Source organism: Stegodyphus dumicola, chromosome 4 (genome assembly GCF_044657685.1).
Source record: "Stegodyphus dumicola isolate Sdum_Otavi_A_Nest chromosome 4, ASM4465768v1".
In the NCBI taxonomy this organism is placed as follows: domain Eukaryota; kingdom Metazoa; phylum Arthropoda; class Arachnida; order Araneae; family Eresidae; genus Stegodyphus; species Stegodyphus dumicola.
In genome coordinates this window covers 244,891,356-244,903,806 of record NC_140771.1, presented here as the reverse complement: position 1 = coordinate 244,903,806, position 12,451 = coordinate 244,891,356, and the positions used below count along the sequence as shown (strand labels likewise).

The following is a 12,451-nucleotide window of genomic DNA, read 5'->3' as shown; positions in this document are numbered from 1 at the left end:
AATGGCCTTAGGGCATAAAATTGTACTACCTGGTAAAAATTCTATGTAATTGTAAGCCAATATTGAAAGAACCAATCTGTTAAGAAATGGCTGCGACTTGTTTTGAAAATGAGGCGTAAAAGGTTACCAGCGAGGATATTCCATTTGGCATCAGTTGTATCATTACTGGTGACTTTATCGCCTGTGCTGGCAAAAGAGAAAAGTACCCATCCCCCTCTCTCATCAGGAAAAAGGATTTTTACAGTAGCGTAGCTGTAATGGTTTGGGCAGGCATTAATTATTAAGCATTAACTATAGCATGTTATATTGGACGGTCCCACAACTCTGCATGTATTTGACAAAGGTTCCCCGATTGCCTTGAGATATATATATATAGATCTTAAAGCCCTATGTTCGACTTGTCAGGGGCACAGTTGGTCCTGGGTGCATGTTAATGGATGACAACGTGTGTCCACATAGAGCTCAGCCAGTCGATGATTACCTGGAAAGTGAGAATATTCGCCATATGGATAGATTTCCTGACCTTAACGCTACAGAACATGTCTGGGACACTCTTGAGAGGGCAATTTCATCTTGCTGCCCCCCTTCGAGGTCCATCTCGGAGTTTAAAATTGCCTCGCTACAAGAGTGGGATCGACTGCCACAGGGACTCCTCAACTGCCTCATGTCCACTATGCTGTCAAGCCGCACCACCTGTCTGGCTGTCACAGCAGACATACCCAATATCAGAACCATTTTCAGTTTGATGTAACAATGTGTATTTTGGACATCCCTGCACTATGAGCTTTATTGATAATCATGGGTACAGAAAATGAATTTTAAATGATCCATCTCCTTCTGTGTTATAAATGCATACTCATACCAAACTTCATTACAATCTGTCCATTAGTTTTTTACGAATTCGACATAATGTGTAAGTTCTCTAAATTTTGCACAGAAGTGTAGTTTCATTATGTAGATGTAGCAAGTAAAAAAAAAAAAAAGAAATTATTAAAGAAGTTAAACAAGAAGAATGTAAATTTTGACAAAACCATCTTCTTCATAGGCAGATGAAGAAGAAGGTTCTGTATTTAAACCATTGAAACTAAACCTGCAAAATTTACAAACATTACGTTGATTCTTGTTGTTTAACTTCTCTAATAATTGTTATTCAGCGCATCATTTTAACCTAAAGCAAGAAATTATTCGATAAGAATTTTCAGGTACCTTTCTGTTATCGCAGTGCCATTTAGGGCACTTGTGCAAGTGTGCCACATTTAGGATGCTTTGCACTTCTAACTTTTTTTTTTTTTTTTTTTTTACAAAGAGATTTTTACAAATAGTTGAAAACAATAATATAATTTTAAAATGTTAAAACAATTGGGTATTTGATATGCAAGCCAAGATTCAAACACAGACTACACGACATTTACACACACATTCATATAGGGTATCCACAATATTACCTTTATTCAGAGCTAAAATTGCACAGGAGCCCAGCTCCGGTACTTTTCAGTTTTGGGGATAAATCATAATATTAGCCGGAGTGCACCAGTGCCCTAAATAAGAAAGGCTCTGGCGATTCTTCTATGTAACTGAACAACAATTTCAGTAGAAATTTGATTTCGAAAATTTTATTTTTTGCAATAAAATTATATTACAAATCGCTTATTAAATTAGTTTTTTTATATTTTATTAAATTTTAATAATTTAACTATTGTAATAATATTAATTAATTAATTTTATTTAATTACATAATAATCAGTTCAATAATAATAGGCAAATATTAATTATTACTATTAATTAAATAGTATTTAATTAACTTGGTAATTATTAACTATTTAATTTTTTTAATTATTAATGATTTTAATAGTCATTTTATTTATTTATTTACTTTTGTTCCTCTTTGCTGAAGGTTCTCATTATTTATTTTACTTTTGTTCCTCTTTTACTGATGGTGTTCCATAGGTCTCTTTCAATTCTAATTTTAGAAATTAAGCCCTGCCTTTATTAAACCTTTTTTTAAACACAGAAAAATTTCTGCACAACACAGTTAAATTAAACAGACAATTACATCTGGTTTTTCTTTTTTTTTAATTTAATGGTAAAAATTTTTTAATTTATATTTTTCAAAATAATTCAAATATTTGAAAATTACTTTTTAAGTTAACAGCATTCAAACTCTAAAACATCCCCACGATCTAAAGAAACCAAATAACTGCATTAAAGATATCTAACCATTCCACCTGAAAGCTACAGGGTATCCAGAATTAAAGAACCCTATTTCAAAGCCACCTACAGGCGAAACCAGTCATAAAAAAAAATTGTAAAATTTTGCTGTGGACTAAAGAAAAATGGTTTTTTCAGAGGGAGGGTGATTAGTTACAAATTTCGCCACTAGAGGGCATTGTATTAACAAAATACACATCTAGCCACATCTGTACAGTTTTATAAATTTTATTACATCAAAACATGTTCCACATGATGGCCATCATTTTCAGCTACCATCTGAAATTGCAAAATGTCATGTTCCACCAAATTGTGTGCTGGGAAATGTTGAGCACGTAGTGTGAAATGCTGGCTTAAGATCAGGTAAAGTACTTGGATTGTCACGCTTCAAATGTTCAATCAAAAATCTCATCGATTGTGGTCTAGGGATCGGGGAGGCCACACATTACCGAAGTGCCAGCTGATGGCATGCTCTTCTTTAAGATGGCATTTAAGGACATTCATAAGATGGATGCATGGAGGACCTCCATATTGCATAAAACCCGTACGTGCAAGACACTGATGTGCTTCCACAGTCAGAAGAATTTCTTTCTCTAACATAGATGCACATTGTTGCCTGGTGATCACACATGTCACTGGGCCTGCAGAATTTATAGTACTCGAAGAAATACAGATCGAGAATAAATGATGCATGAAATCAATATCATAACTCTTGGTGAATGCAACAGAACCTCTAAGATAGGGTGCAGATATTTCTGTTTCCCAAATTCGGCAGTTATGAGTATTCACTAGACCGTTCAAATGAAAATGTGCTTCGTCTGTCCAGAGAATACTATAAGGCCATTCTATGACGATCTCAAAGAAAGGAAGAAACTGAAGTGTGAACCGGAGTCGAAAGTCAAAATCAAGTGGAAGCAACCGCTGAAATAAATGAAGTTCGTAAAGATGATATCGGAAGATATTCCACAAGATCTTATAGACGGTGGAACGTAGCCTATCCAATGCCTTTGCTACACGCCGGATACTGGTGTTGGATAAAATAGCTTATACAGTCAAAAGTCGTTAATTCGGACACCCATAATCCGGAATGATCTATAATCCAGACCTCAAAGCTAAAAACTTTCTGCGCATGCGCCGCGTTGACACATGTGCATAGGCGTTTACGCGTGTGGGTAAGACCTTTACGACTGCGCATATGCATGTGCGCAAGCGCAGAATACGTTTTTGCGTGCGCGTTTTATGTATAACGGATGGTATACTAAAATTATTTAATTATCTATTTCAGTTAATGTTGATGATTGCGTTGTTCCTTAATCTTTGAGTTGGGTCCGGCTTATCAATTTTTGCAGACTGCAAGAGCAATTTTATAAAAGTAAACTTGAACTTTCGATTATGTCAAATAGAATTTCCGATGCTGGAGCTCCCAAAGGATCTACAAAACGAAAGTATGTTTTGATGTCCATCAAACAAAACATGGAATTGCTGCAAAAAATGGATAAAGACATGAAGAAGTTAGTGAAAACGAAAACACTAACAGAGAGTTTTCACTAACAGAGAGGTTAGTGAAAACGAAAAAAATTTCGATTGACAAGTTAGTCGGTATTCTCGGCACAGCAATTATGGGACTTGAACAGCGGAACTTTGTAAATGAACAAAAAATTATGTCTGTTTATAGAATTAAAGAGAAAGTATTATCACATAAAACGAAGCAACTTAAACAACTTACATTGAAAGAAATGTTTAATAAAGTAAATAAATATTAAGCTTTTTTTTTTTTTTTTTTTTTTGTAAATTTTTATACCCTTTAGATCATAATTGTTCTTTATTTCATAAATTACGGTTTCATATTTTTAATTTTAGAATTTCTGCATGCCATCTTACGAGATTTAAACTGATGATTAAACTGAGTCCCGACAAGTTCGGATTAACGACTTTTGACTGTATTATAAACATGTTTACAAAAGTTTTAATACCTTCACAACAAAATCAATAATTAATAAAAAGGTGTCTCTAATAACACAAAAGTTGAAAATTGCTATGAAAAAGAATTTATATTATTTTACTTAAAATCTGTAGTTAAACATTATCATAAACATTTTCTGCAAAAGGTGATATCTGCTGACAACCAGTATTTTAAATTTATTTCTTAAAATTAAAAGGAATATATTAACCTCAGTACATGAAATCGGTTTTAAAAACAATTTAAAATTTTAAAAAAGAATTTAAGAATGAGTTATTTTGCTAAATTTATATACTGGTTTAAATGAAAATTAAGGGCCATCAATGAAAAAATTTAAGTGCCTTTCAGCAAACAGTACTGTATAAAAGCAAATACCTATGCAAATGCCTTCTCTCTTGTAATATTATTTTTAAAATAAAACAAAAGTATGTACTATGCATCATTATTAAGTACAATCTAATATTTAGCATAAAACAAGTTTTAGTTCAAAACCACCTAAAAGTTTTCAAGTAAATCAGAAGAGAAACACGGCAAAATGGAATTTAAATTTAGTAAAGAAACAACCTTGTATTCGGCGTAGATTTAGACAAAAAAACTCAACAACTTTCGAGAGCAAACAGGTCCCTCTTCATCAGAAGCAAAGAAATTCAGAAGACTGATAAGGAACAGGCATAACAGTCCTATTTATACTTTACTGTAGTAAAGCCAACAGGAAGGTAGCACTAAACAATCTAGTCCTTTCTTAACACAGAATTTTATTATCTTAATTTTTCAGTTTTTGTTACTAATTTTGCCAACAGATGGCACTACCTTTCTGTTTGCTTTGCCACAGTAGGGTATAGTTTGAACTGTTGCTTTCCAGTCTTGCAAATCACTCACTCAGGGATCATTATTAGGATTCATTTCACTCAGTGTGTATTCATTTTGCAGTAGCTGATCCAGTACCTTAGGCAGTCAGTACAGTGTTTTTGATTTCTATCTAAGATTTTACTAGCTTGCTGTTTTAGATATATTCGGGTTCGAAAAAATGCCCTTTTTTTAGGACACTGGACAACTTTACCGATGAAGATGACTTCTGATCAGAACTAGGAATGCTCATTTTTGAGCTTTGAAATCTCAACCTACAAGATGGAAAAAAGAGGATTTTATTAAGAAAAATCCAAAGAAGAAAGTAAAGCAGATGCCTCCTTTGACTCCTACTAATGAAGAGAAATTAAAAGAAATTAAGAGATTGATTCAAGAAGGAACCGAAGCATTTATGGAAAGACTGAGGAGATCTCCTTGTTTCGGAGGAACTCCAATATCGAAACATGAGGAACAGGAAAGGAAGAAAAGTAGAATTGATGTAACGGAGAAAAGTAAACCAGATGAAATGCAGAAACCAACGACTGAGGAACCTTGGATTTCTCCAAAGAAAACCTCGAAGGCTCCACAAAACCAAGAACCTATGGAAATTCCTCAAAGCAATCGCTTCGAAAGCTAAATCTGAAGATGAAACTGAAATCAACCCAGATGAAGTACCCTCTCCTATAGTATTCAAGCAAGAAAATGTAGAATGGTTACAACTTGAAGAAGAAATCAGAACTCATGCAAGAAAGAATTTGAAGCTCAAATTAAAATGAAATCCATTTTTGTGAATGTAAAAACTGAAGACTACAAGTCCGTCCTGCAACTTATGAAGACGAAAAGCATACTCCACCACTTACCTTATGAGCCATGAAAAACCCTTAAAAGTTATCTCTTTCATTAATAAATAATCTTCTAATAATTAATCTTTTATTAAGTACTGTTTTTTAATTTAATTATATTTTAATTTAATGATCGTGATTTTGTGAGTTATATGTTTGTAGTATTTTGGAATATGTTTGAGTAGTTACGTTGAGTATTTTCATGCATTTTCGTGAAATTTTTCTAATTTATGAGAAAAAAGCAGTACATGGATATAGTGAAGAGTGTGCGCAATGCCATTTTTGTGCAATTCTGGGATGTTTTTTTAAGTAAAAATAAGTCGACGTGTACATGGTTTAGTGATATTTTAATTAAATTATAGTTATTTTGCGAATTTTATGTTTGTAGGAATTTGGTATACGTTTTAGTTGAAGTAAACGTGCATGGAAATAATTTAAATATTTGACACTAAGTATTTGTAATGTTTGCAGTATGAATTCGTTGGTGACATTTATAATATAATAGATAATTTAAAGGTAAAAGTTTTTGGATATTTTATTTATTTTATACGTGGAAATGTTCATATTTGGAAAGCGTATATACTTTTTCGCGATAAGGTAATTTCATATATGTTCTTTTTACCGAGTTTAAAGAATTCAGAAAATTGTCATGCATTTTCGTGAAATTTTTCTAATTTATGAGAAAAAAGCAGTGTACATGGATATAGTGTGTGTGCGCAATGCCATTTTTGTGCAATTCTGGGATGTTTTTTTAAGTAAAAATAAGTCGACGTGTACATGGTTTAGTGATATTTTAATTAAATTATAGTTATTTTGTGAATTTTATGTTTGTAGGAATTTGGTATACGTTTTAGTTGAAGTAAACGTGCATGGAAATAATTTAAATATTTGACACTAAGTATTTGTAATGTTTGCAGTATGAATTCGTTGGTGACATTTATAATATAATAGATAATTTAGAGGTAAAAGTTATTTTATTTATTTTATACGTGCAAATGTTCATATTTAGAAAGCGTATATACTTTTTTGCGATAAGGTAATTTCATATATGTTCTTTTTACCGGGTTTAAAGATTCAGAAAATTGTCATGCATTTTCGTGAAATTTTTCTAATTTATGAGAAAAAAGGAGTGTACATGGATATAGTAAAGAGTGTGCACACTGCCATTTTTGTGCAATTCTGGGATGTTTTTTTAAGTAAAAATAAGTCGACGTGTACATGGTTTAGTGATATTTTAATTAAATTATAGTTATTTTGTGAATTTTATGTTTGTAGGAATTTGGTATACGTTTTAGTTGAAGTAAACTAAATATTTGACACTAAGTATTATTTAAGTATTTGACACTAAGTATTTGTAATGTTTGCGGTATGAATTCGTTGGTGACGTTTATAATATAATAGGCAGTTTTGGGATATTTTATTTATTTTATATGTGGAAATGTTCATATTTGGAAAGGGTATATACTTTTTCGCGATCAGGTAATTTCATATATGTTCTTTTTACCGGGTTTAAAGATTCAGAAAATTGTCATGTATTTTCGTGAAATTTTTCTAATTTATGAGAAAAAAGCAGCGTACATGGATATAGTGAAGAGTGTGCTACATATTTATATGCCATTTTTGTGCAATTCTGGGATGTTTTTTTTTAAGTAAAAATAAGTCGACGTGTACATGGTTTATGTGTATGTGTTATTGTGAAAAACGCGCAAGGAGTTTGCGATTGTGCATTTTTTCCCAATTTTGCAGTGAATATTTGTCATGATTAAGCAGTTTTGTTAGATAAAATTTCTAAAAGTGTAATTTGGCTAGTAGATTGTTGGAAAAAGCGTTCAGTGAATAAAAAGAAAAGAAACATGTCTTTACTTCGTGAAGATAAAATGGCGGCGGAAAAAAAAAAAAAATAGAGGGTTGCTGTAGCAGAGTTGGTTGCCAAATTTTCGCCAAAAAATTGCTAAGTTACCATAATCCAAAGATCAAGCGAAATTCCTAATATAGCACAAAAATAAAATAAAATCTAGCAATTGTTTACATCTAATTACTTTTAAATATCAAACAATTGGATACTCTAGAAGAGTATTTATTGGTATCATTTAAATATCTCACTACAATAATTAGCAGTTAAGGAATTTAATTAATTATTCTTAAAATTTTCACACATTTCATACCTTACACGTTAAGAATGCTGGACAGGAATGTGCTTTGAAATTACATTTAGATATAAATTAAATATTTTCATCTCAGAATATCAGCCTTTTGCGATATCTGGTTCATTTTTAAAGCTATCTATGAACTTTATGGTAAATAATTAACTGTTTATAAAGTAAATATTATTAAATTGTTTTATTAATTCCCAAATTAATTGCACAAAACTGGAGTTCTAAAAATGGCTTATACATTTTTCAAGACTCAGAAATAGTTGCAAAAGATATTTTCAATTTAAACCACTGTATAATCAAAATTCCACACACTATAATTATAATTCTGAAATAATTCATAAAAGAATCCTAATAGCTGATTTTATTTGTCTGAAGACATGATAAATTAAAAGATGTCGTTTATGCTTTTGATAAACTTTGAACATGGCACTAAAATCAGTACTACATATTTATAACTTTGGCCAGGGCCGGTGTCAGAGCTGGTGCATTTGCACTGGGCAACAAAATTAAAGAGGAACAAAACTTTTAGAATTTAGTAAGAAACTTGGAGGCAAAATGTAGAAGTTGCAGAATTTGAACTGAGTGGCAAAAAGCCTAGCACCACCCCTGCTTATGAACAAGCAATTGTGTTGATTAAAGATAGAAAAACTTTTTAACTTGATAATAATAGTGTTGGCCAAAATAATTAATGCTCAATGATAATAAGGATGTTTTAAATAAATGACAAGAAATTGATTACATTTAATGCATTTCTTATGATCTATAATTTCAAGTGCATTAAATATATGAGGCATTAAATCAGTAAAAATGGAAATCAATATATCATATAGAGATATACTGTTTTCATTAAAAATATTAACATATTAATTTGATGCACTACATTACCAAAACTGTTTATTTTAGTAATGCTTATTATACATAAACTCATGCATGCTACAGAATTTCATTTATATTACAAAAAACCTAATTAGCATGGCTATTAAAGGAGATTAATAATCAAATTTCCAGCTGAGCGTGTTTAACTAATCTTTATGTTCTCAGTTTCAATAGTTTTGGCAATTTCGGGGCCGGATTTAAAATTGTCTCCCAGCAGTGTTGTTCACACAATGGGGTGGGAGTTCAAAATATAGATCTATAATAATATTCCAGTAACTAATAGTATAACAGTTAAAATAATTTAAAATCAAGACATTAATAGTTCCCAGTAATGAGACAGATGAAAATAATAAAAATTATAAGGAAAAAAGGTTGATCTTTACATTACGGTAACTGGTAGTTTGGCGACATTTTGGAGGCGATAAAGGTTACTACCTGGGACTTTGGTAATAATGTGAGGAGTACTGAGTTCCGATTACGCATTATTTTGTGTGGGGGAAATGAGAGATCATGGGATATGTCATGTGATATTAATGGACGAATTACGGTTCTTTAATCGGAAGAGATCATGGGATATGTCATGTGATATTAATGGACGAATTACGGTTCTTTAATCGGAAAAGGGGGGAATTTGGAGAAGTATCTGTGGATGTATATTATTTTGTATTAAGCATTTTATTTTGTATTATTTATTATTTTGTATAAATCATTGTGTGTTGTGTGAAGTAGGGTTGAATAATTTTGGGATTGTATGGCGCTGTCTAAAGTAAATTCGAAATTTTTAATACGTTTGTGTGATAATTCAAAAGAATTGGTTGAATGGTGCATGAGTGTAGGTTTAATTGCGGATAAGTATGAATGTTCAAAATGTGGGAATGAAATGAGATTGTGTGAAAGGAAGGATATTAGTGATAAGTTTGAATGGCGGTGCAAGAAATCTGGTGAAAATGCACATTTTGTGAAACGGAGTATAAGGAAGGGTACGTGGTTTGCTGAAAGTCGTTTGAGTATGGGTGAGATTTTATTGATTTCTTATTATTGGGTGAATAGATTGCCGGTTGACTTTTGGATTTCGTATTTAGAAATTAGTAGTAGGACTGCAGTTGATTGGAATTCTTTTTGTAGGGAAGTGTGCGTGGAATTTTGCGAAAATGATATGGGTATGCTTGGTGGTATGAATGTGATTGTGGAAATTGATGAGAGTAAGTTTGGGAAGCGTAAGTATGAGAGAGGTAGGAGAGTGGAAGGAAAATGGGTGTTTGGTGGGATTGAAAGGGGTAGTAATAAATGTTTTTTTAAGGTTGTGCGAGATAGAAGTAAAGATTGTTTATTGAGTTTTATAAAAGAATATATTTTACCGGGTAGTATAATTATTTCAGATTGTTGGAAATCATATCAATGTTTGGAGGATGAAGGGTTTAAGCATCTTGCTGTAAACCATAAGTATCATTTTAAAGATCCGGAAAGTGGTGCGCATACGAGCACAATAGAGGGCACCTGGAGTGGTATAAAAAGCGCCATTCCTAGGCATTGCGAGAAGGAGAATTTTGCTTTTTATTTAGCGGAGGAAGTTTGGAGGAAAAATTCGGAAAAAAAATCGTTCAGTAATTTTATTGAATCCATAATAAAAGTGTATCCACCATGTAAGGAAGATTCGGAAGAAGATTAGGTTAGTTAGACTTTGTTAAGAATGTGAGTAGTATTTAGTTCTGATTACGCATAATTTTGTGTGAGGGAAATGAGAGATCATGGGATATGTCATGTGATTTTAATGGACGAATTACTGTTCTTTAATGGGGAAAAATCTGGGAATTTTGTATTTGGCTTTATTCTGTGTTGTGTGAAATAGTGTTTGTGAATTTTTGGATCCCATGGCCGTAAGTAAAGTGAATTCGAAATGGGTATTTAGTGGTATTGAAAAGGATAGTAAGAAATGTTTTTTAAGGTTGTGTGAGAGAGAAATAAACATGTTTTATTATGTTATTTATTTTACGTGGTATCTTGCTTTGAAAGATAAGTATGATTTTAAAGATTCTGAAAGAGAATGAAGAAAAGTGTATCCGCCACGTAATGAAGATTGTGAAGGAGATTAGGTAAGTTAGTATTTTTAATTATTTTTATGCATTGTTGGAAATGTAAGGTGGAAAGGAATTTGGTATTATTGGGAAAATTGTTATTAGCAATGATTTAGTTTAAAGTAATTAGGATTGTAAGGTAATTTTTATTAATTGAATGTATGTGCTCATGTATATTTTAAGTGGTGTTTCTGAATTTAATTATATTTTAATGAAATGATAGTTATTTTGTGAATTTTATACTTGTAGGAATTTCGTGTATGTTAAAGTTGAAATAAATGTGCATGGAAATAATTTAAATATTTGATAATAAATATTTGTAATGCTTCATGTATGAATTCGTTGGTGACGTGTATAATGTAATAGATGATTTAGAGGTAAAAGTTTTTGGATATTTTATTTATTTTATTTATTTTATATGTGGAAATGTTCATATTTGTAAAGGGTAAATACTTTTTCGCGATCATGTAATTTCATATATGTTCTTTTTACCGGGTTTAAAGATTGAGAAAATTGTCATGTATTTTCGTGAAATTTTTTTAATTTATGAGATAAAAGCAGTGTACATGGATATAGTGAAGAGTGTGCGCAATACCATTTTTGTGCAATTCTGGGATGTTTTTTTAAGTAAAAATAAGTCGACGTGTACATGGTTCAGTGATATTTTACTGAAATGATAGTTATTTTGTGAATTTTATGCTTGTAGGAATTTGGTTTACGTTTAAGTTGAAATAAACGTGCATGGAAATAATTTAAATATTTGATACTAAATATTTGTAATGCTTCGTGTATGAATTCGTTGGTGACGTGTATAATGTAATAGATGATTTAGAGGTAAAAGTTTTTGGATATTTTATTTATTTTATATGTGGAAATGTTAATATTTGCAAAGGGTAAATACTTTTTCGCGATCAGGTAATTTCATATATGTTCTTTTTACCGGGTTTAAAGATTGAGAAAATTGTCATGTATTTTCGTGAAATTTTTCAAATTTATGAGAAAAAAGCAGTGTACATGGATATAGTGAAGAGTGTGCGCAATGCCATTTTTGTGCAATTCTGGGATGTTTTTTTAAGTAAAAATAAGTCGGCGTGTACATGGTTTATGTGTATGTGTTATTTTGAAAAACGCGTAAGGTGTATGGTATTGTGCACTTTTTCCGAATTTTGCAGTGAATATTTGTCATGATTAAGCAGTTTTGTTTGATAAAATTTCTAGCATAAGTGTAATTCGGCTAGTAGATTGTTGGAAGAAGTGTTCAGTAGATAAGAAGAAAAGAAACATGTCTTTACTTCGTGAAGACAAAATGGCGGAGGGAAAAAAAAATAGAGGGTTGCTGTAGGGGAGTTGGTCGCCAAATTTTCGCCAAAAAATCGCCAAGTTACCGTAATGTAAAGATCAACCGGAAAAAATTATTGCGAGATTGCAGTAACATAAATGAATATATAATTGCTTGAAGACAAATGATAAAATAGACTTTAAAAAAAA

At 31.5% G+C, this 12,451-nt stretch overlaps 1 protein-coding gene across 3 annotated transcripts in view; it reads right to left on the bottom strand.

Annotated features, from left to right (window-relative positions):
• Window positions 1-12,451, bottom strand: part of LOC118203668 (diacylglycerol kinase delta) — a 266,853-nt gene that overhangs the window by 253,392 nt on the left and 1,010 nt on the right. The window lies entirely within an intron of this gene.